Raw genomic sequence first — 24,374 nt, 5'->3', positions numbered from 1 at the left:
GTGCGAGGGCTGCCGTACCTGGGTGCCGAAGCTCGGGCGGCCGCTGGATGGTAGCCGGGCGTGTGCGTTTCGTGTGCACCTTGTCGGCTTGGGCTGCTCAGATCTGCCTGGAAGAGGAAGATTTTCGGGCAGCCTCGTTGGGGGGGATCTTCTGAGGGGAGGGGAGACCTTGCCGGGCTCAGGCCCTCTGAAAGGGAAGCAGCAGCTGCTCAGCCTCTTCCTCCCACTCCACTCCCCACTTTAATTGCTGCAGGAGGTGGGGAGGGGCGCTCAGTGCTTAAGCTGCTGGTAGTGGTGTGGGCTTTCCCCCTGGTGTCTGCTGGGCAGCGTTGGGCTTCGGGGTTTTGTGACCTGGTCTAGGGAATAGATGTCCTGACATTTTGCCAGCAACTGTAGCTGGCATTTTCAGAGGCCAAGCGGTCTGCTACATGACCACAGTATTAGAAGAAGGGGGGAAATGACAGCCATCACAGATGCGGATTAAAGCATCCCAACCAACATCTGTCTAGCCCAGCCCTTCTCAACTTTTTGACCCTGGAGGAACCCTTGAAATATTCTTCAGGCCTCGGGGAACCCCTGCACATTCAGGCTCAAATAGAGGTCAGAAGTTACAAAATTATTATATTTGTTTTGTGGGTAGGCCTGTGTATATGCCTTAACAATGTTCTTAAACTAAAAATAAAGAATGAAACTTACTTCTTTAATGTGAAGTTGCCCGATTTGAAATAATTTTTAAAATAAACCGTGATCTCCCAGGGAACCCCCAGTGACCTCTCATGGAACCCTAGGGTGCCAGGGAACCCTGGTTGGGAAACCTCTTGTCAAGAACACATCCAACGAAAGGGAGCTTATCACCTCTCTGGGTCAATGGAGCCATTGAAGAATGGAGTTACCAAGTTTTTTTCCCTAACATTCAGTCAGAGTGTGCTGTTCCTATAAGTTGACTCCATTATTCTGTATCCTGCCCTCTGGACTGAGAGGTAACAGGGAAAACCTCTTCTCAAGGCTGAACACACCCAGTTCCTTCACTGTCATCCCATTCAAATCATGGCCAAAGTATTCCCAGTTCAGCATGAAGGGCCAGCAAGAGATGGTGATGTGGAAAATTCAGAAGTAGGGGAAGAGCCATGCCCATTGCAACAATCATTGCATGCCTGCCTTAGGAGAAAGAGGAACTCTGGACAATGGGAAAGCAAATATTTTTATTTTGATAGAAGTTGAGCATTGCAAGACAGGAAATCCTAGGGAATCTGATTTGCTGGCCAGTTTGGGGAAGCTGGGCAGGTCCTTATCCCTGTTCCTGCGGTTACTGTTAGGCGGGGTGGCCCTTTCAGGCGGGCAGAAGAGCTGGGGAAGGAGGTGGAACGTTGGGATAATGGGGGCCGTGTCCTGGATTGAGGATGGAAAGTTGGGTTTTCTCAGATGGTTATTATGTTGCAATTCCCTTACTAGGGCTGCCCTTGGGCTGTACGGGTGGTCCTCATTTAACGACCACTTGTTCGGCAACTGCTCAAACTTACAACCGTGCTGAAGGATTCCTTGATTAGAGAAGAGAAGATCTACATTTATGACTGACTGGAAACCCCTTATACACTTTCTGCATGAAACAAAAAAAAAATGCACTTATGACTTGTGGTTTTGATGATTAGGAAAAAAAATTAGATAATAGAAAAAAGTGAGGGTTTTTTGGAATCCCAGAGTAAGAGATAACTTTGTAATCACACTTGTATTTGCTGCAGAGGAAATCGGAAGCTTCTTTCTATTTCTGTCTTTTCTTTCTGCACTTTTGTCTTTGCCTCTCTTTTTTCTTTCTCTACTTTCTTTGCCCTGTATTAGTTTTTGTTAGTTTTTATCTTTTTAAAGCTTTTAATAAAATTTATATATAAAAAAAGTGCTGAACGAGTGGCAGTTATGACCAGACCTCGTACTTACAGCCAGCGAAGCATCTCCACAGTCACATGATCACCATTTGCAACCTTCCCTGCCAGCTTCCCACAAACAAAGTCAATGGGGAAACTGGCAGGAAGCTGGAAGTTGTGGTCACGTGAGATCCTTGCTTAACGGCCCATGCAGTCCCCGTTTAACGATGGCAACTGGGACTGCTGGAACTACCGTCGCTGAGCCGCATGGTCACATGTTTTTTTGACTTACGACCGTGTTGCTTAATGACGGAGCTTCGGGTCCCAATTAGTGTAGTTACACAAGGCCTACCTGTACTGTGAGCTGGGGGGGAGGCTTCTATTCTTTGGTTTAGATGGGGATTGCAGGGGGCTTTGTCTGGGGGGCAGGGAGGGTCCATTTGTGTCTGGCAGGAGATTAGCTTGGTTTGAACCTGGTCACATGTAAAAGACAGGGAGGAAAAAGGGTGCAGCTTCCATTTTGCTACGTTTATTTTCTCCACACAGCTGATTCCTAAACTCTCCTGATAAGGAGGCCTCCGCACGGATCTGGCCATTCAACAACATGAACTACAAGAGGGAAAGTTCCTTGAATGGCTTTGAGACAGACCCAGTTGCAGATGGCCTCGTCACTCTGCCCCTCTGTCTTTCCCAGGCTCCCGCTCCCACACTCTGCGCTATTTCTACACCTCAGTTTGGGAACCCAAGCAGGACGTCCCCTGGTTCACTGCCGTGGCATGCCTGGATGGCCAGCTTGGCGGTTACTATGACAGCAAGACGAGGCGGGCTGTCCCTCGACTGCTCTGGATGAGGAAAGTGGAGGAAGAGGACCCCCACTTCTGGGAATGGAACACGGAGAGGGCCCGCAGTGATGAGCTGAGGTTTTGGAGGGAGCTGGAGAGCCTCCGGAAGCAATATAACCAAAGTGGGGGTGAGTAGATACCCGGAGGCAGCTGCCGTTTACCTCCCCTTTGCCCGTTGGTTGTAGAAGACCGTCCAAAGCTACTGAAGAATGGGAAGATGGCTGGAAAGCCAACCCTTTGAACATTTCACATCTCCCTCTCTTAATTCCAAGGTCCTGAATACAATGAGCAGATTGAGGAGTGGTAACACCAGCAGGAAGTGCAAGGGGTGTGTGTGTGTGTGTGTGTTGGGTGCCCAACACATAGAAGGTTGTAGACCAGTTGAAACAGATTCAGCAGACGATGAAAATGCATGAAGTGGGGAAAGGGGGGGCTTGTGGGACAGGTCTAAAGAACTGAAAGGACCTGCGGAGCTCACTCTGGGTCTAGCAGGCAAAATCTGACTTTTTGCTGGCCCAGCGATCAAGTCTGGATCTGAGAGGCCTTAAGAGGGTGGACTTGGGTGGAAGTCATGAGCTGGGCAATGGAGGTTTTTCAAGCAAGGCCTGATGACTGTCAGAACTTGGGAGAGTCTCAATGCGTCTTTCAAGAAGGACAAGGTGGCCTCTGCAGCTCTTTCTGCAGTCCAAGGATGTGGCTTTTGGCAACCTACTGGCAGAATTTTATGCATGGCTCTCTCATACCCCCTCTTTTAGTGACTTCCTAGTGGAACCCATTGTCTTAAAATATCTGTCTATAAAGAAAACATTTAAATTAGGTTTCAATTCCTAATTGAATTGAATTGAATAGCCTATATTGTTTTTAGTACTCTTTTTTGTGCCCCATTCTGGACTGCCTTCAAAGAGGAAATTAAATAACTACACTGTGTGAAACTAATAATGATTATAGTAATAATGGTAATGTTTCCATAGGGGAGATTTGGTGGAGGTGCTTGATGGGAGAGAAAGGTGGGTCAGTTGTTCAAAAAGATCTAAGTAGCTTAACAGTTTGTGTGCAAGAAAGAGCGAACGAGTGCACAGAATGCATTTAATACTTTTATACATTAGATCCATCCAAGTCCGTCTTGATTCCTAGCAATGCCAGTCCATGCAGTTTGCTTGGCAACATTATCAGAAGCGGGTTGCCCTTGCCTTCTCCTTCCTAGGACTGGCCCAAAGTCACCCAGCTAGACTAGAACTCACAGTCTCCCAGTTTCTAGTCCAGCACCTTCACCAAACTGGAATACAAAAATAACCAAATCACCCAGTTCTATCCTGTGCAGGAACAATTCTGGAATGGAGAGGGGATGCTGTAGTCATCCTTACTGAGCCCATCCATTTCCACCTTCTGATTCTAGAAGCCTCCTCTTCCCAAATTCCTGTCCCTGGTGGGAGGGGTAGCCCAGAGTGGAGGCTGCTCCCCATTTCCCCTGTGATTTTGAGCCTGTTGCTTCCAGGGCTTCACACCTGGCAGAAAATGTACGGTTGTGAGCTCAGGGAAGACGGGAGCAAAGCGGGTCACGACCAGTACAGTTACGACGGGAAGGACTTCCTCAGCTTCGACAAGGAGACCCTCACTTGGACAGCAGCTGAACACGAGGCCCAGCTGACCAAGAGGACGTGGGAGGCTGACCTGGACAGGCTCAGGCGGAACAAGCTCTTCCTGGAGGAGATCTGCATCGGACTGCTGCGGAAGTTCCTGGAATATGGGAAAGAAGCATTTGAAAGGACAGGTGAGGCCAACGCCCCTGAAAATGGACCGAGGGGGAAATTTGGTTAGTCCCCTTGCGTCGGAGAAAACCAGAGGTGGTCTGAAAGTTAATTTGGCTTGCTAAAAAGTGGTAAAAAGTTCACCCTTTAGCATATGTATGAACATTGGTGGTGCAATACCCAAGGAACGGGGGTGTGAGCAAAATCCTTACCAGAGTATAACCATGCCCAAAATTGCATTTAGGTGGAAGGAAATGTACGAGAATGCTGACTTGGCTCACTTTTTTTTAGCTATGCTTAGGGAAGAATGTGCCCACCTGAGCTGCCTGCTTCATCCTTGAGGCAGGCACAGCCCACAGCCCCGAATGTTGTCCGCTGCCCAGGAGAAATAAGGGCCCTGCAGTCAGGCAACAGAGTAGCCCTGACTAACCAAGTTACTGTATGTAGCAATTGAAAAAGTAGCCAGTAGTGGCAAGTGGCCAAATTAGTTACTAAGCATAGAATCCTATGAATCATCAAAACCACAGAGGTCATCTAGTCTAACCCCTCAGGAATCCACTAAATCACCCCTGACAGTTGGATGCTTGCTTGAAAAACTAGCAAGCGGTGTCTGTGGCTGTTCTATGCAAACTGTCCCACTGCTTAAAAGTTCTTCCCAACAGGATATCCCTACTAAGATTCAGCCTGAATCTCTCTTTTTTCCTACTCTTAGTTTAAACCCAGGACAGGACAGGTTGGCTACCCCATGCACACAGCAGCTTTTTAGACAGGTCCTATCTCTCCTCTGACCTTTGACTGCTTCTTCCTAAGGCTGAGTTTCCCTGCGCTTTACCATCTCGCTGGCTGTCCTCTGAACGTATGTTAACACATACAATATTTTTAAAGGAAAAAGGGAAAAGAACTAAATGTGTTATATTAAATCATCCTTCTGGGCACCATCCAGATTTTTTTCTCTTGCAGAAGCTCCCACTAAAAGTTTGCTCTTTGGCCAAATCTGCTCATATAAGAAAATGTCCCCCCCACCCACACACACACACACAAGCACACAAAGGTTGGTGAGCCTTTGTGGATATTTCATTTCTTCCCTGGCTGTTTCCTGTTCTTCCACCTGGATGCTCAGGCAGTGGAGAATGGAAGGAGATGGAGGAGATAAGTTCCTAGGTCTGTCTCCCCCTTTAAACCTAGTGAGACCCAAAGCTGTAGCAAAAGCCTACAATTAATTTCATCCCTTTGCAGAGCCCCCAACAGTGAAAGTCACCCGTTCAGTGGGTCACTCCAGGCTGCAGGAGACGCTTGTCTGCCAAGCCTTCGGCTTTTACCCCAAGGAGATTGACGCCAGCTGGAGGAGGGACGGCACCATCTGGGAGGAGGAAACATTTCGAAAGAGCGTTGCTCCCAATGCAGATGGGACCTACCACGCCTGGCTCAGCATCCAGATTGATCCCAAGGAGAGAGACCGCTACCGGTGCCACGTGGAGCACGCCAGCCTTGCAGAGCCTCTGGATGTGGGCTGGGAGGAGAAGCCAGGTGAGAGGCAGAAGTGGGGAACATTCCAGGGAACGAGCAGCCGCAAACTTCAGGGATGCCACAACAATCTTGCCTAAAATATCCTAGTGGAAGTTGTGTGTATTTGCTACTGCAATGCAGGAAATACACTTCTGCATGGAGGGGGGGTGGGATTTTAGTTAACTCATAAGTACATTAATTGGTAAAGCCTCCATCAAGTCAAGCTTGACTTGACTCTTGGTGATTTCCTGGATTCCTCCATGTAAACTGTGGGGGGTGAACAGATGGGGCGGGCAAGATAGACATGATTTCCCATTGCCTTACAGGACTTTTGTTTAACTTCCTTGTGAAGTTGGCAGCCGTGGGATTTCCTGGTGGCCTCTCATCCAAGTAGTAATCATGCCCAAGCTTGGAAAACCCCATGTTGTTTTCAGGGCAGATGTGGTTTGTCACTGTGTTCTGCTGGGCTGTTTTTTTTTCTTCTCACTGCAGCCTTAAGAATTCTTGGAATTCCCCAGCTCCAGCCCTAGTCAGCTTTCTGGAGATCAGCCCAGATCATTTTGTGCTGCCCCTAGCAAGAGAGCCCCTGGGTGTAGTGTGTGCAATAGCCTGGGCTCCCAGGGAGCAAAGGGGAGGAAGGTTTTATTTAAAGGGAAGCTCTGAGCCTGCTGCTCTCTTTTCCCCTTGCAGCCACTTTCCCTGTGAGCGCCATCCGGGGAGGAGCACTGGTCGCTTCCCTACTGGCATCGGTCGGGTTCATCATGTGCATCAGTAAGTCTGACCTGCTTCTGGAAGAGAGAAAGTCCTTCTGATTTAGGATCTGGAGAAGGGCTGGAACCAGAGGCTTCCAAAACCAGCTGGTGCCCTCCAACTTATCCTTTCCTTTTGCCTAGAAACCATCTCTGTCATGACATTTCATCCCCCAGCGTGGAAGGCTGGGAAACGCACAATTGCCTGGCAGCTTTTGATTTCTTGAAAAGTCAAGAGGGGATAGACCCTAAGTTCAGCAGTACGTGCCCTTTGACTCGGACGAGCCTGCCTTAAATTGCCACCCCACAAATGCTATCGTCCTTGTCTCTATACATGGGGAAATAAAAACATGGCTACGCATTCCAAAAAAGAGGCTGTCTTCAGCTTTTTAAAGCAGCCATGTCTTCTCCTTCCTGGGAGAAGTGTCTGCTTCTATAGGTGCAAGGAGGTGCTATATTCTTGCCCCTTTGGGCAAGCCATGTGGGTTTTACTTGAAATCTCAGCAGCATTTGTAGACTGGAGTTTACTGAGCGAGAAAGGTGAACGGTGAAAGGTCCCCTGTGCAAGCATCGAGTCATGTCTGACCCTTTGGGGGGATGCCGCTTTTGTGAGGTTTTCTTGGCAGACTATACAGCAGGGTGGTTTGCCATTGCCTGCCCCAGTCGTCACCTTCCCCGCAAGCTGGGTACTCATTTTACCGACCTCGGAAGGATGGAAGGCTGAGTTGACCTGAGCCGGCTACTCCAGAGAGAATCCAGCTTCCGCTGGGACTGAACTCGGGTCGTGGGGACAGTTTCGGTTGCAATGCTGCTGCCTACCACGCGAAGCGTGCACGAAATACAGTAACGATCTGGGCAGGACTGATCCTGAGACCTTTTGGTGTCTGTGGCTCCATAGGAGCAGCTCTGCCATTTTCCAGAATGCAACAACTGCTCAGGAGGGACAGGACAAACCAGACTTGTGCTCAGAAAGCAGCAGGATGTAAACTTTGGGCAAGAGCAGATCAGGGACTCTGCAACAACTGCGTTGATTTGCTTGGCTTGAAGACAGAATTTACCCTTTTTCTAGATTTGTAGAGGATGGTGGGCCATCAGAAGGTCAAACAAACGAGGTTCACACCATACCCTAACCCCCCTGAACCCAGCACCCCCCATCCTGACCATGTTGGGTAAATGCAGCTACCAGCTTTGTAACTGATTTGGTTAAGCAATGAATCAGGCCAGTTAAAGAACAAGTGACGGTGTTCAGACAACACCAAAATTTCAGACTTTTTTGGGAGTGGGGGTGCTGTGTGAAACCAACTTGTTTGGTTAGTTGCTGGATTCATGTAGCTTGCCGATCCAGAAAATGGTTAATTCAAGGATTATTTTAAAAAAAACCTCTTCAAACGTGTAGGACCGAAGAAGAGTCCAAAACTGAGCAGCTTCTCAGACCGAAAAGGGGTAAAAACAAACAAATTTGGCAGCCACTGGGATGAGCCACTGGGGAAAAAGTCAGAATGCGAAGAGTCAAGCTAAGGGTGGCACCTGTCTCCAGTGTGGAGACAAACCAAATGAGGGATCAGGGTGGAGGAGAAGGCAGATTCCGATTATTCCCTTGTGGAATTAAAGGGAAGACCCTTTGCCTAACTCCAGTGCCAGGGTGGCATTGGGGTTAAGATACTGGATCTGGGGTGGGGAGACCCAGGTTCTTGCCCCCCCTCAGCCACAGAAGCTCCCTGGGGTACTTGGAGCCAGTCCCTCCCTCTCAGCCCAACCTACCTCACAGGGTGGTTGTCACTGGGAAAAATGGGAGGAGGGAGCATCACGTACATTGCCTTGAGTTGTACAAAATGAAGGCAAGATAGAAATGAAATGAAATGAATAGTTCTGTCCTAATCTCAACAGTTCTGAAGAAGAAAAAGAAAAGTTCTCGAGCATCAGAAGAAAAATCCTTGGAACGGGAGTTGGGCGAACTGATGGTCCCTGCTCCTTGCCACAACGCAGCATGAGAGAACGAAGTTTATGGCACGGCTCGTTCGCCATCCACCAACCCAGTCTCCTCCAGATTTGGGAATGTGGGACGCTGCACTTCCAATGCAAGAATCTTCTCAGTTGTTTTCCTTTGGATGGTGTAGGTAAAATGATCTGCCGCTTGGGAAGCTAAAAACAAACCGTTTGCTTTTATTGGGAAATCATCATATTTACAGTGCCAGCAGTGGAAGTATCTGGGAATTCGAGTTCTGGATGTTTAGACAAACAGCAATGAAGCAGAGGTGATGAAGCCATACAGGGACTGGAGAGGTACGAAACCTCGCTGTTTCAAGCAATGCCATGAGTGTATTTCCAAAGGTGCTCTGGGAAATAGTCTGTTTTCTGTGTTGTCACTGATTCCCTTTAGAAATACTTATCTCTGGTCTTCTGGCTTCCTTCTCACCAATAGCACGAAAGCAAGAAATGGCTTGTCCAAATAACGACCACAACATTCAATATTGGCTGGCTGACTGTTAAGGAAAGTCTCCTTTGAGCGGAGCTCAATTCCTAGAGTGTTCATGTAATTTTCTTGGCAGCAATATGGGAGTGTTGTGCCTTGGCCACCTTCTGGGGTGTTTCTGTTTAAACTTTCCAGCAGCCTGAGATTCCCTGGTGGCCTCCCATCCAGCACTGGTTCACCTTTCAAACCAGTCAAAGTCAGCTGGGAAATTCTGGATGTTACTCAGGTTCTTTCAAGGACTCATTTGTTTAGAGTTCTGGGGAGCTTGCAGCTGCGAGGAGTGGAAAGTGTCCGTGTGTCCTGGACGCCTACAAAAAACACTCCGAAAGGGCGCCCTGGGACCTGAAAGCATGAAGGGGTACAGAGTGTAAGAAAGCAGAGGCAGAGAGAGGCCCTTTTCCAAAAGTGGAGGATTAAACTGCCAAGTGAAATAAAAATATTCCAAAGTGGTTATAAACTAGGACAGAACTAATTAGGGCAAGCTCTTTAAAGCTCTTTGAAAGAAAAGCACTTTAAAACGTCTTCAAGTCAGATTAAATGTCTTTGTGCAACTTCCTGATTTCCTTTATGCCTTTAGGGTTCTCTACTCAAAGCTGAAATTTGGGCATATTCACTTGGAAACCAGTCAGGGGTTAAATACCCCCCTTTGGGTCATTTTCACTTTGATAATATTTATGAGCCTGATTTTGTCCCATCAGTTTGAGTTGCAGGAGCAAGCCAGAAGAGCATTTAGGCAAAAGATCAGACCAAGGTCACAGCAAGATTTGCTCTGAAACTAGTCAGGTATGGTTTTAATGAGATGGCTGGTGTTTCTTAATCTGCATTTCTTGATGGTTTGTGATGAATGTGTATATTTTAATTAAATTATTTTGCCTATATTTTTATTACAGTTGGTTGTATGACGCTTAGTAGAAAATACAGTACAGTATCCTTAAAATAAGAGCTCAGAGCTCAGGAAGGTGTCTTGTGTCATGACTTTGATTAAAAATTCACAGAGGGAGCCTTCTTTTTATTAAGTAATAATTAACTCACTGCCTTGAGTTGTACAAATAAAGGTGGGTTACAGTCACTCTCTCTCAGCCCAACTCACCTGACAGAGTTGTTGTCGTGGGGAAAATAGGAGGAGGCAGGAGTATTACAGTAGGTATGTTTGCCGCCTTGAGTTATTTATAAAAATAATAAAGGTGGGATAGTAAATACAATAACTAAATAAATCAGAGAGACAGGCAGGCAGGCAGGAAGGTGTACCAGCAGTCTTTCTGGCTGAGGTGTAGAGTGAAATATTTTAAGTAAGATAATTTAAGCTGTTATATTATCAGTGTTGCCATTTACTTGTGGACTGTTTGTGTGTGAATTATTACTTGCCCTTGATTCTAATCCTTCTCTATATACACCCCTAGAGATCACACCCTGAAAATGAAATGTTGCCCCATTGCTTTTTTTTTTTGTGCCTTCAAGTCAGTGTCGACTCTTGGTGAGTGCCTGGACTACAGGTAGTCTTCACTTGACAACTATTCGTGCAGCGACCGTTCAAAATCACAACAGCACTGAAAAAATGGATTTACCACCTGTGCCTGAAATTATAACTGTTGCAGCGCCCCCACAGTCACGTGAGCAAAATTCGGGTGCTTGGCAGCCCACCCGCACTTAGCACTGCGGGGGTGCTTCAACTCCCTCCCCCCACCACCTATCTCTGGCATTTTGGAAGCCCTGTGCCCTGCCTTGCAGGGGGGCAAGCAGACCCAGAACCGCATGGCTCTGGGGCTGCAAGAAACCCAAGCCACAGCAATAAACGGCAACCACCCCACCTGTGCCTTTTCTTTTTCTTTTCTTCTTTGCGCTTTAACTCATGTCATTTTTCTCTGTTCCTCTTGAGGTTTTTTTTTTTTTAGACATAGGGATCTGTTTGTTTTCCTTTGTCTGGCCTGGGTTAAAGTCCACACATTTTTGCCATGACTGGTTAAGAAAACCCAGACACCACCCTGCTGTTTAAAGTGATAACATTCTAGGATAAATAAAGAGGGAGTGAAATCATATCCTACTATAAGTTCCAGAAAAGACTGCAGAGAAATCAAGGAATCACAGACTTTGCTTAGATACATCACCATCCCAGGCATCTCTCCGGACGAACCTCCCTCTCACCTGCTGCGTTCCCAGCGCGTCGCCCGCCGCCTGGCTCAGCAGGAAGCCCTCGGCCAGGGCCACCGCCTGCGAGCAGCTCTCCGCTCCGCACTCGCCCACCCAGCGCGCCATCTCCGCGGGCAGCAGGGCCAGGAACTGCTCCAGCACCACCCGGTCCAGCATCTCCGCCTTGCTGCTCCGCTCCGGCCGCAGCCACTGGCGGCACAGCTGGTGCAGGCGGCTGCACAGCTCCCGGGGCCCCCGGGCCCCCGGGCAGCGGAAGCGCCGCAGGCGCCAGCGCCGGGCACCCGGGCCGAGGCCGCCCTCGGCGGGCCCTGCCGCCGCCCCCAGCCGCGGGGGATCCCTCCGGGCCGCCATCTCGCCCTCCGCCTCGGGGGAGCGCTCCGCGAGGCCGCCCCCGTCCCTAGCAGCCCACCCGCCCCGGAGACGCCTCGGCAGGCCCCGCGCCGCCCTCTCGGACTTCCACCTTCCGGAGCGGCGCGGAGCCCCTTCCGGGCCCAACCGGGCAGCGCTTTCCCAGCCCCCGGATCCTTCTAGAGTACTTGCGACTTTCCACATTGTGCTCTTATACTTGCACTTTTTCCTGCTGTGCCTTTTCCTCTGGACCATTCACAAGGAGCACACTTCTTTTATTTGGTTGTTTTACACTGTTTGCTGGTGGCTGCCAAGTTCCCCACACACACATCTCCTCCCCACCTGTTTCAAAATTTCAGCTTTTATAAGCAACTCTGCCATGCTGATGCTGGGGAGGAGGCTCAGATGGGAGGGAAAGGCGGCAGCACAGGTGCCTGGAATTTTTCTAAGCAGCCTGCTCTTCCACAATGTGATTTCAGAACCACTGACTATCATCTTTGAGGATTCCTGAAATACAGGGAAAGTGCCAGAAGACTGGAGAAGAGATAAAGTTCCTTTTTTTAACATAGGGCAAGTAGTGGAACCATGAAACCACAGACCAGTCAGTCTGACATCAGTACCTGGGAAAATCCTAGAAAAGATAATGTAGTTGTGCAAGCAACCCGAAAGGAACACACACAGCAGGGTTTCTTGACCAGGGTTTGTTGAAAGGTCACTCGGGGTTCCCTGGGAGATCACAATTTATTTAAGAAGTTATTTCAAATTCGGGCAACTTCACATTAAAGAGGCAAGTTTCATTCTTTTTAGTTCAAAAACACTGTTAATGCATATATGCAGGCCTATACATGAAATGAATATAATTTTGTGACTTCTGGCCTATATTTGAGCAGGGGTCCCATTGCCTGAAAAATATTTCAAGGGTTCCTCCAGGGGCGAAAGGCTGAGAAAGGCTGCTCTCTAGGATAGTCCTGCTATGCTGCTGTGGGGAGAAATTTCCCCAAGATTTTGTTTAAAATGGATATGTCCTAACCGCCAGGAACCACGCTGAGACAAGGAGTAGGTCTCTAGTGTTTTGTTACTGCTACATAACAGAGAATCCTAACAAACTGAAGAAGCGTGGGAAAAACCCAGACATATAAACCCCAAAGGCTAAGGCGGGTCCGATCTGTGTCTCTTTGAATGGCCACCTAATTCCTCAGTACTACACATGCGCTTTACAGCCTGGATGGGAGCCCCCTGCTCGCCATCCTCACTCATGACAGGATACTTGTCCATTGAAGCAGAAATGGTTTATTTTGGCACTGGAGGCTGCAAAACCAAACCTAAAACGGGTGGGGATGCAAGCTTTTAAAGTAGAGTTACGCAAATTAGAATATTCCTATGACTGACCAATAGGACTGGGTTAAATATACATGTGATTGGGGCACTGGCTAGCAAGCTCAAGTATAACTGCCCTGAATTGCTGTGAGGCAGATGGCACATACAAGTAATTAATATCATTATTTAGGCTGGAATCTATGAAGTAGCGAGGGTATCATTAAAAAGATAATGGTGGATTTGGGAGAAAAAAGAGGCACTATTTCACACCGTTGCTTTCTTTTTTTAAGAAATAATTTTATTAAAATTTTAAAAATACAAAGATAAAAAAATATAAGCTAAAGAAATATTGAAAAAAAAACAAAAAAGTGATAGAGGAAAAAAAAGAGAACAGAAACAAAACAGATATATAAAAGATGACTCCCCCCTCCCTCCAGACAAGTATAAACAATTTCAGTGACTTAACACCTTCTGTAGTATTTTGATACAGGAGGAAAAAAAGGTATCTTCTTCCCGTATCTCATCCCTTATCAATAATCAGATTATAAAAACTTATCTCAGTCCTAATCAGCAAAAATCTATTAAGAGCTACCAGAAATAGTGAAACATGTATCTTAACCTTAATCAAAAAGATCTATTTTATAATCCAATTTATTGCTTTCTCTGCTAAAAAGTAAAACAAAAGAAATCTCTCCCCAATAAACAAATCCTTAAAACCTCATTATTCAGTCCTGGTCAAAAAATAAGTCCCATTAATGCCTTGAAGATGCCCCTGTGTAGTACATGAATTTAATTAAGAATTTTTTTAACATCCCCATCTTGGATTTTATATTTATATTGCTATTTAAGAATACTGTTTTTATTGTATTTTAACCTGTATTTATTTTAGCTTTATTGTAAACTGCCCAATCACTCTTGAGATGGGAAGTGATGAAATTTGAAATATAAATCACTAATAGCAGCTAGCTAGCTACCAGAAACTACAACATATATATTTTAACCCTGTTTGAAAAAGTTCAATTTGTTTACTTTTAAAAAGCTTGTTCTTTAATCATGTCAAGTAATGTCCCACAAGTTGATTTCTTACCATTTTCTCTGCTTTCAGGAACAACTCCAGTAATTTGTCTCCTCAAAAACAGCTCCACTGGTTTATATTCCTTTTGCAAAGCCAAGATAAAAAGGCTTTCCAAGTCACTCTGTCCTGACTTAAGCAAAAAACCATGCTGAGACAAGGAATCAGTCTCTAGTGTTTATTAGCTGCTATAGTAGACAGAATCCTACCAAACTGAAGGAGCGTGGGAAACCCAGACAGATAAACCCCAAAACTCAAGGCAGTTCTCTTCTGAGTTTCTTTGAAGGACAGTTCAAAGCCTCTAGACTGCGCATGCGTTTTCCCCCCTGGATAGGGGCCCCCTCCTGCTCACCATCCATACCTCATGACATCACCCTCCCCTCCAGATTCACATTCCATTTCAGCCCCCTCCTGTCCAGAGTTCCCTCCTCCCTCCAAAGTCTCATGAGAGTCCATCTCCTCCTCCAGGCTCCCATGGAAACTGGGCAACAATGGAAATTCTTCAAAGGAAAACTCTTCCAAGGATGAACCGCTGCTGCTCTCCAGTTATGATAATGCTTCCGGCCCAGGTGCTGCTTCTGGAAAATAGCTAGATGATTAGAAGATTCCTCCCCACCCCCCCTTGGGAAATGCAAGCCCGAGGTGGAGGGCTGCAGCTCCCCCTCCTCCTCTTGCTCTGGCCTCCGACCCTCAGGCAGGAGTGAAGGTTGCCAACTTATGAACTCCTCTGCTTGGGATTCCTCTGCTTGCTCGGCCAAGTGAGGAATATCTGGGAGATGTAAGGCTTGGGTTTATGAGGAAAAAGCTGATGGCACTGTTGAACCAGTGCTGGTGCATGCACATCTCTGGCATTTTCCCACGTGCGCTCTTCCTCAGGGTACCCTTTCCAGTGTATTAAATATTGGATGCCCCTTCCCCTCCTCCTAGAGTCCAGAATTTCCTCGACTTCGTATTCCTCCTCCCCATCCACAAATACTGGAGGTGGGGGGGGGGACAGCTGCGATCGCAAGGCACTTGGGGGAGGGTCTTTGGCTAGCAAGGCTCTGTGAAACACTGGATGGATTTTCATGGATGGTGGTAGCTGTAAACGATAAGCCACTGGATTCATCTGCTGCACCACAGTGAAAGGGCCCACAGACTTTGAGTCCAACTTCTTGGAAGGCCTGCTAGAAGTCAAAAACCTGGTAGAGAACCAAACTTTATCTCCTACAGCAATCGCTGGCCCTTCTTGTCTGTCGGCATCTGCAGCTCTCTTGTAAGCACTTTTTGCCTTGTTCAGCTGCTCCTTTAACAACTCATGTGCGGCCTGTTGCACCTTAAGAAAGTCTGCAGCTGCTGGAGCAGTTCCCTGCTGGGAGGAGGTGGGCAACACCCGAGGGTTAACCCCATAGAGTGCCTGGAATGGGGACATCTTGGTAGAAGAATGCATCAAGTTGTTTTAAGTAAATTCTGCCACGGGGAGCAGGGCTGGCCAATTGTCTTGCTGATAAGTGGTGTAACGCCTGAGATATTGTTGCAACCATTGGTTAATTTTCTCTGCTTCTCCGTTACTAGCCAGATGATGCAATGATGATAGGTGGATCTGGACCCCTAATGACTGGAAAAGGGCCCTCCAGAACCTGGAAGTGAACTGAGGGCCTCTGTCACTCACCAAGTGATTCACCATGCCTCTATACCTAAAAACGTGGTCTATGAACAACTGTGCTGTGGCTTGTGCAGATGGGAGGCCCTTGCACGGAATAAAATGTGCCATTTTAGTGAAGAGGTCCACCACAGGTCGCCGGAGCCGGCCTCCCACTTGCAACGTCTTGTAATGAGCTCCTCTAACAAGTTCCTTTTATTTCTATTTTATCACATTTTAAACTCACCATTCAACTTCATAGCTTTTTATCCTACTACGGAGCCTCCCTTGCTTATTTATATTTGACTTATACCACCTATCTCTTGATATGGGGAAAAGGAGGAAGAGACAAAGGACTCCCTCGGCAACCCAGCCCTCTTCTAAACTGCTGAAACAACAGAAGGTGGACAGATTTGTTACAAGTAAGCGAACCTCATCAGTAAATTATGATTCCCCAACTTATTTATTAAATAGAAAGGATTCTTTGGAGTGGGACTTACAGGCTGAGATAGAGAGTCAGCAATTGTTGGAGTTTTCTTCATCATTGATAGAAAATGCTTCTTCCCCAGAGGCTGTTGCTGTCTGCACAGCTGCTGAACAATTAAATAAGGAAGGACTCCTTGATCATAAAAGCTTGGAAATCCAGAACTCATTGGAATTTATAACCAGACACAGTCTATTGACGGCACAGACAGTTCTCTCAATCTTTGATTTACTGACTATGATCAAAACTCAAGTTGATTCTGTAAGAGACTCCCTGGTTGAATTTGGCATGAGTCTTGCAAATCAAACTGAGGCCTCTGATAAAGGGCTTGCACCTGCACCGCTCCTCTCAGTCAGGCTGCGGAGGAAAGTTAACCTCAGCCTCTGAAGTTAACCCTATATTAGGAGCTAAAAGGGAAGATAAGAAAATTACAAACATCTGTATAGAAAGGGATGAAAAGGGTAAAAAACCTGTATTAGGTAAATGTTACTTACAACCCAATAAGACAGCCCTTCAAATACAAATAGAATTAATGGAGGCAAATGGGAGTTGAAAAGAGCTATACTGCAATCATTAAGTCAGTTACTACGATGTGAGAAATGATTTGTGGATTTACAAAAGATAGACTGGCTACCAGCCAGAGGCAGCTTTAGACGGATTCTCTTGACTTTCGGTCTTTCTGTGATACCAAGTATGCTTCTAAAAATGAAACCTTTTTTGAATACTTTCTCAATATTCCCAATTCAAGTTCTTCATTCAGAGGAAGTTAGTCCCCTTATAATTCAGCATAGTCAAGAGAGTGTTAGAAATTTAACTCATAGTAGAAATACTCCTGCAGATAAATCCAAGGACACCTCATTAATGGAGACTATGCCAAGGAACAATAATAGTAAACATTCTCTCCACCCAATACCAACTCAGTTGCCTCCTGTTCCTTTAGAATGGAACTTAATTAACTTATCCAGTGCTCCACCAGATAATAGACAAGTTGATACACTTAAGAAATTAAATGACTTAAAAGGAGCTTTAATGGCAACTTGCCACACAGCGAACCCTCTATTAAATTTAACACCTCAAACAATGCAAGAAAATTCTCACTTGGGACAATATGAATGCACTGAAAAGAGAGAGCAAACTAGCCGTAGGCAGAAAGCTGTCAATGAGAACCATGAACTACAAAATCCAGATGTAATATCTGAGATAGAGGAGCCTTTTGCTCTCACTACAAGTATTAATATCACACAGAAGCAAGTGGAAACAACTAAAGCAAAAATTATTACAGTGGCCCAAGTTCACGAGCAACCCTTAGAAATTTCCAACCTTGGCTCTTTAGAAGATGGGGATACGGATGGGACCCATTTGGGTCATAAAGAGGGTTTGTCTAGATCAAGGATATTAACACATATGGCCTGATGGTACGCAGACCAGTGTAAGATAAATCCCCTGAAAATTATTTTGTGGAATATAGCCGGATGGTATCGTAACAAAGGCCTTAACCATTTAGATCATTTGTTAGATACGGATGTCCTTTTGCTTCAGGAAACTTGGACAGCTGATGATCTTGTATTCAATGGCTATTATTCGTACAAGTTGGCGGCAACTGCTGGCAGAGGGCCAGGGCGGATGAAAGGTGGACTGGGAATTCTTATTTCTACCGCTCTGAGAGTAAGCCATAAATCCATTCAGCCACTTAATCAAATAACTATGGCTATACTCTTAGATCTGGGAAATATTTCCTTATTAATTATTAATGTGTATCTCCCGCCAATACAAAGAAGAGCCAAAATAGAGGCAATGTGGTCAGATCTAGAGCAGTACGTGGAAAACCTCCTTTTGGAATATCCTAGTGCCTCGGTACTACTCGGGGGGGGGGGGGACGACTTTAATGCCAGGCTAGGTCCTGATGACCAAACACTGTTCTCCAAATTTCAGCAGTATCCACCAACCCATTCTCCTAATTTATCTGATGCCACTCTTGTACGCCTCTTCAAAGATAAAAGATCTAACTATGCTGGGATTTGTCTGGCCAAGTTTGCAAACAAGTTTAATCTATACATACTAAATGGCTCCATGAAAAGTGATCACCCAGGAGAATATACATTTATGGCTGGAACTAGGGAAAGTACTATTGATTATATGCTAGTCTTATTAATTCATTACATTCAATGGAGTCCTTTAAGGTGCTTCTGCATCTAGAAAATGACCATCTTCCTTTATGTCTACATTTGAAGATACCTACTAGTCAGCTGCGGCCGGAGACATATTTTATCCCTGTCATTGTACCAGCAGGACAAATAAGTTGTCATGCCAGATGGACCTTACAACTTGATCAAAGGGTGAGGAAGACATTGGCAGAGGATGATCTACAAACAATTCAATCATCGTTTGTGTCTCCCAATACCTCACAAGACCCATTGATTTTGTATAAAACTTTAATACAAAAATTACAACCGGTATTGACTCGCATTACTAACCCTGACAGCAAAAGGTTTGTGACTCTCTCTAAGACATGGTTCGACAAAGAATGTGTTAAAGCTAAGAAAGCCCTCCCTGCAGCTTATCGCTTATATAAGTCTATTAACAACACAAATACAAAATCTCTCGAACACCTCCTTGCTAGCAAAAAACAGTATGAGAGATTGGTGGCTGATAAGAAGCAGGAGGATATGAAAACCACGTGGAAACGTCTTATTGAAGCTGCCAAACTGAAGAACACCTCTTTTTTGGCAACTATTATCCAATCAGACTGTCAGATCATCTACTATTCTAGACTCTCACATTTCACCAGAGGTGTGGGAATACCATTTCCAGAAAATGTATGAGGATCCTAACAATGCAATGTTGACACAAATGAACGAAGGTCTAATCGAGTGGCCCTCAGTCTCGGTGGCTGAAATCAAATTTCTTATTGGACAACTTAGAAAAGGGAAGGCTCCGGGAATGGATTTTATTTCAGCGGAAGTATTAAAGAATAATGTTGAATGGTGGTCCCCAATTTTAGCATCACTTTTTACCTATATTGATAATTCAGGGAGAATCCCAGAGGATTGGGGCCTGGCTATTATAGTCCCGATTTTTTAAAAAGGGAAGATAAATGATCCTGCCAATTACCAACCTATTAGTCTACTGAATATAATTAGTAAGCTATATGCTAGACATTTGCAAGGAAAACTCAAAGACTGGCTGGACCAGAGAAATCTTATAGCGGACGAACAGGCTGGCTTTAGAGAGGGCAGAGGAACTATTGAACAATGCCTGATTCTTCAACACTTGATTGAAAAATATTGTTTCAACAAGATAACATCATTGTATGCTGCTTACATAGACTTAAAGGCCTAAGCTGTGGGAGAAGTTGGAAGCCGCCTCAATAGATAGCAGGCTTCTCTACCTAATACACTCAGATACGACCTTGAAGGTCAGGTGCAATAGATCTGGGTCACCGTCCAAGCCGATTAAAGTACAAAAGGGGGTGAAACAGGGTTGCATTTTGGCTCCCCTTCTTTTTAACTTTTACATTAATGATATGGTAAGATGCCTAAGTCACCCAGACTTTCATCCTCCTAAATTAGGGGACCGAAGTATTGCCCTGCTGCTGTATGCAGACGATGCGGTCATACTCTCCAGGACTCCTATAGGCCTCAAGAGAGCTTTGACATCCTTGGCCCAATATTGTATTAATAATCATAAATAAATTATCAGAAAACAAAGATAATGACCTTCGCTAAAAGGCCGAAACTTCGCTCCTGGCATATAAACGGGCACAGAATAGAGCAAGTGACAAACTTCAAATACCTAGGGGTAGTTGTCCATGCCAATGGATCTAGGAAACCTCACTTTGAGTACGCAGCTGATTCTGGACAAAAATCAGCTAATGCCATTCTAAAGTTTTTCTGAAGCAAAGGCGGGCACTATATTTCAGCAGCTCTTAAGCTCTTCCAGGTGAAGTCATTAGCCCAGCTCCTTTACGGGTCCTGCGTTGGTGCTCCGACTTCAAGCATTACACCTCTGGAAAGAGTGCAGTCCAAATTTATTAGAGCAGTACTCCAAATGACCAAATGTGTGACAAACGCTCAACTTCGATTGGAAGTCAGCATGATAAAAGTTGGGGCAAGAGTGCGTCTAGCCTCCCTGAAACTTTGGCTAAAACTCAAGCATTATCCCCAAGGTTTAGCACCACTCATTTTTCAAGATTACTTCCAATCCTCTTGGTTAAAGGACATTGAATTTAGCCTTACAAAGCTAGGATTTTCTACAGATTCAATTCTTAGGATGGATTACGAACAGGCAAAATTGACCCTGAAGCAAAGGATAAAGGATATAGAGAGACAAATGGACTTACAGAAGGCCCCTCATTTCCTATCTTCAGAGCATAATAAATATATTGTCAATACCGCTAACTACCTTTCTTAACTTGAAATTCCTAGCCAGTGGAAAGCTTTCTCCCTAGCTCGAAGCCATGCACTCCCGTCTGCAGTCTTGGAAGGCAGATACAAAAAAATCCCAATAGTTGCAAGGCGGTGCCCTTGTAACAATGGAGAGATAGAAACTACAGACCATGTGCTTCTCCGTTGTCCTTTTTATAAAGAGCTCAGGAGTAAACTAATTTTACCTTTGATTAGTAAATGCCCTAGATGGAAAGATATAGATTGTATGCAAATGTTACTTCTAGATGAATATCCAACTGTCACGGTGCAAGTAGCCAGATTCTGCGCAGCTATGAAGATACGTCAGTTTATGATTGGAAAAATGTAGTAATGTATCCCTTGTAATAACTTTGTGGTCTATATAACACATTTTATATATATTTTACTCTTTTTATCACTCCTTTTAATATTTTATATATATTTTTATAGACACTTATACCTGATAGAATATTAGTCATGATAATGCAAATTAATAAGATTGTTTTTAAACTTGATTAAGGGGCTCACTTACATTGTGATCCAAACGTATTTTAACACCTAATTGGAACTTGTAAACTCAAATTTAAAATTATTTTAATTTAGATGGCTCATATTTTATGGCTAATGTGCATATTTTTATAGAATTGTATCTTGTACTGGTCAGTGACCGTAATAAAATCAATTGAAATGTGCCATTTTAGTGAAGAGGTCCACCACTAGTATGGAAGTAAATCCCTGGACCAGGGGTAAATCAGTGATGAAGTCCATGGAGACTGTATCCCAAGGCCCACCGGGGGTGGGGAGGGGCTGCAAGAGTCCTGTGGGCTTCCCTGGTAGGTTTGGCTCGTCTACAGGTACAAGAAGCAACATAACTCTTTATGTCTGCAGTCATCTTAGGCCACCAGTAGTCTCTCAGAGCTCTATGGAGAGTTTTGAAAACACCTCCGTGCCCTGCCGTTTGATGGTCATGGCAGAGCTTCAGTACTTCTTCCCTCAATGAGAGGGGAATGTATAACTGCCCATTATGCCAGAGAGTTCCTGCTTCCACAGTGAATGGGGAAACAGTGCCTTGCGGGTCCCTCTGGAGGTCATCCATCCTGGCCTTGGCATACAGGTCTTGTTGCTGAGCTTTGACCCTTACGAAGAGGTCCTCCGCTTGTCTGCCTGCTAAAATCTCTGTCTGGTTCCCCCCAGGCAACTGATCAAAGTTGTAAGGTAGTAATATAGAAGCCTGGGCCTCCTGGTGTGCAGCTGGGTTTGCCTGAGTGGTGCGGGACAAGGCATCTGCCAAGCAGTTCTGAGCTCCAGGCAAATAAGAGATCACAAAATTGAAACGGGAGAAAAACTGGCTCCATCTGATTTGGCGTGGGGTGAGCGATCTGGTGTTTTGTAGAAGCTGTAAATTCTTATGATCTGTGCAAACTTTCACTGGAAAGGTTGCACCTTCTAGCCAATGCCTCCACTCTTGGAATGCTGCTTTAATTGCCAGCAACTCCTTGTTAAAAACATAATTTCTCTCTGCCCGTGAGAGCACGTGAAAGAAAAATACACAAGGAAGCAACCTCTTCCTCTGTCGTTAAACTGCAATAACATTGTGGCAATTGAACAGTCTGATGCATCTGAATAAATTATGAATTGCTTTGTGGTGTCTGGATGTTTTAAAAGGGGTTGGGATGCAAGCAGTTGCTTAAATTCTTGGAAGGCTGCTTGCTCCTTCTCCCCCCAAAGGAATTTGGTGCCTTTCTTCAAAAGCTGTGTGAGGGGCTTAGCCTTGTCAGCAAACTTATATATAAATTTTCGATAAAAATTGGCAAGCCCCAGAAATCTTTGTACCTCTTTCACATTGGGGGGAGGGTTCCAAGAATGAATTACCTGGACCTTTGAAGGGTCCATAGATATACCTTCTGTTGATATTCTATAGCCCAGAAAATGTAATTCAGTTAAATCGAAGGCACACTTCTCCAGCTTGGCAAACAGCTTGTTCTGAGTTTTTGTAAGACATTATGGACATGAATTACATGAGTTGTAGCGTTCTCAGAGAATATTAATAAGTCATCTAGATAAATGATCAGATACTTATTTAGTAGATCAGAGAAAATTTGATTCATAAATCGGGAAAATATGGCCCCAGCATTAGCTAACCCAAAGGGAATGAGATACTCAAATTTCCCATACCTGGTATCGAAGGCCGTCAGGTATTCATGCCCCTCTTTCATCCGGATTAGATTGTAGGCATACCTGAGGTCTAACCTGGTAAAAATGCGAGCCTTCTGTAAGCGATCGAGCAGGTCAGGAATTAGAGGGAGCGGATGTTCCCTAACCATTAATTCATTGAGGGTGCTGTAATCGTGTACGACTCTCATGGGTGAGTCCTTCTGTGCTGCAGGTACCAAAAGGTCAGGCTTCTTTAGTATGAAGAATGTAGGGGCAGATGCTGGGGAAGTAGATGGCCAGATGAAACCCTTTTGGAGATTAGTATCCAAGTATTCTTTCAGACTTCAGCAAAGGATTGTTACCTTGTTGTGGTGCTGGAGCTTGAGCACCTCAGTGATGCCATGAGCTAAACTGTGAAGGGCCACCCAAGAGGGGAAGGTCATGACAGAGAGGTCAGACTAAATGCAATCCCTGGGGAAGGTAATGGCAACCCACCCCAGCATTCTTGCCGTGAAAACTAAATGGATCAGTACAACCAGAGATATGTCGGTATACCATCGGAAGATGAGACCCCCAGGTTGGAAGATGGTCAAAATGCTACTGGGGAGGAACAGAGGATGAGCTCAACTAGCCCCAGACGTGATGACACAGCTAGCTCAAAGCCAAAAGGACGGCTAGCGGCCGACGGTGCTGGTGGTGCCAGGGCAAATTGGATGTGGTTATTGGTGAGATGTCAAGATTAAAGATAGACATTTTGGGTGTCAGTGAACTGAAATGGACTGGAATGGGCCACTTCACATCAAATGACCACCAGATCTACTACTGTGGACAAGAGGACCACAGAAGAAATGGAGTAACCTTCATAATTAATCGTAAAGTGGCTAAAGCAGTGCTTGGATACAATCCAAAAAACGACAGAATGATCTCAATTCGAATTCAGGGCAAGCCATCTAACATCACAGTGATCCAAATATATGCCCCAACCACAGATGCTGAAGAAGCTGAAGTAGAGCAGTTGTACGAGGATCTGCAGCACCTACTGGACAATACGCCTAAAAGAGACGTTATTTTCATCACAGGAGACTGGAATGCTAAGGTGGGCAGTCAAATGACACCTGGAATTACAGGTAAGCATGGCCTGGGAGAACAAAACGAAGCAGGACATAGGCTGATAGAATTTTGCCAAGACAACTCACTCTGCATAACAAACACTCTCTTCCAGCAACCTAAGAGACGGCTTTATACATGGACTTCACCAGATGGACAACACCGAAATCAGACTGACTACATCCTTTGCATCCAAAGGTGGTGGACATCTATAGAGTCGGTAAAAACAAGGCCTGGAGCTGACTGTAGTTCAGATCATGAACTACTTCTTGCACAATTTAGGATCAGACTAAAGAGATTAGGGAAGACCCACAGATCAGCTAGATATGAGCTCACTAATATTCCTAAGGAATATGCAGTGGAGGTGAAGAATAGATTTAAGGGACTGGACTTAGTAGATAGGGTCCCAGAAGAACTCTGGACAGAAGTTCGCAACATTGTTCAGGAGGCGGCAACAAAATACATCCCAAAGAAAGAGACAACCAAGGCGGCAAAATGGCTGTCTGCTGAGACACTAGAAGTAGCCCAAGAAAGAAGGAAAGC

At 45.4% G+C, this 24,374-nt stretch overlaps 1 long non-coding RNA gene across 2 annotated transcripts; it reads left to right on the top strand.

The window, feature by feature from the left end:
• The first annotated feature begins 10,247 nt into the window (after positions 1-10,247).
• On the top strand, positions 10,248-19,963 carry LOC134492048 (uncharacterized). 2 transcript variants are annotated; one of them, XR_010067385.1, is made up of 4 exons: positions 10,248-10,321; positions 14,531-14,631; positions 16,023-16,105; positions 18,457-19,963. It is a non-coding gene; the product is annotated as an uncharacterized LOC134492048 (long non-coding RNA). The 2 variants fall into 2 exon arrangements; XR_010067384.1 differs by having other exon boundaries at positions 16,023-19,963.
• Positions 19,964-24,374: the final 4,411 nt, after the last annotated feature.

The sequence above is a fragment of the Candoia aspera genome, chromosome 2, assembly GCF_035149785.1.
Source record: "Candoia aspera isolate rCanAsp1 chromosome 2, rCanAsp1.hap2, whole genome shotgun sequence".
In the NCBI taxonomy this organism is placed as follows: Eukaryota; Metazoa; Chordata; class Lepidosauria; order Squamata; family Boidae; genus Candoia; species Candoia aspera.
This window is presented reverse-complemented; position numbering and strand designations above follow the sequence as displayed.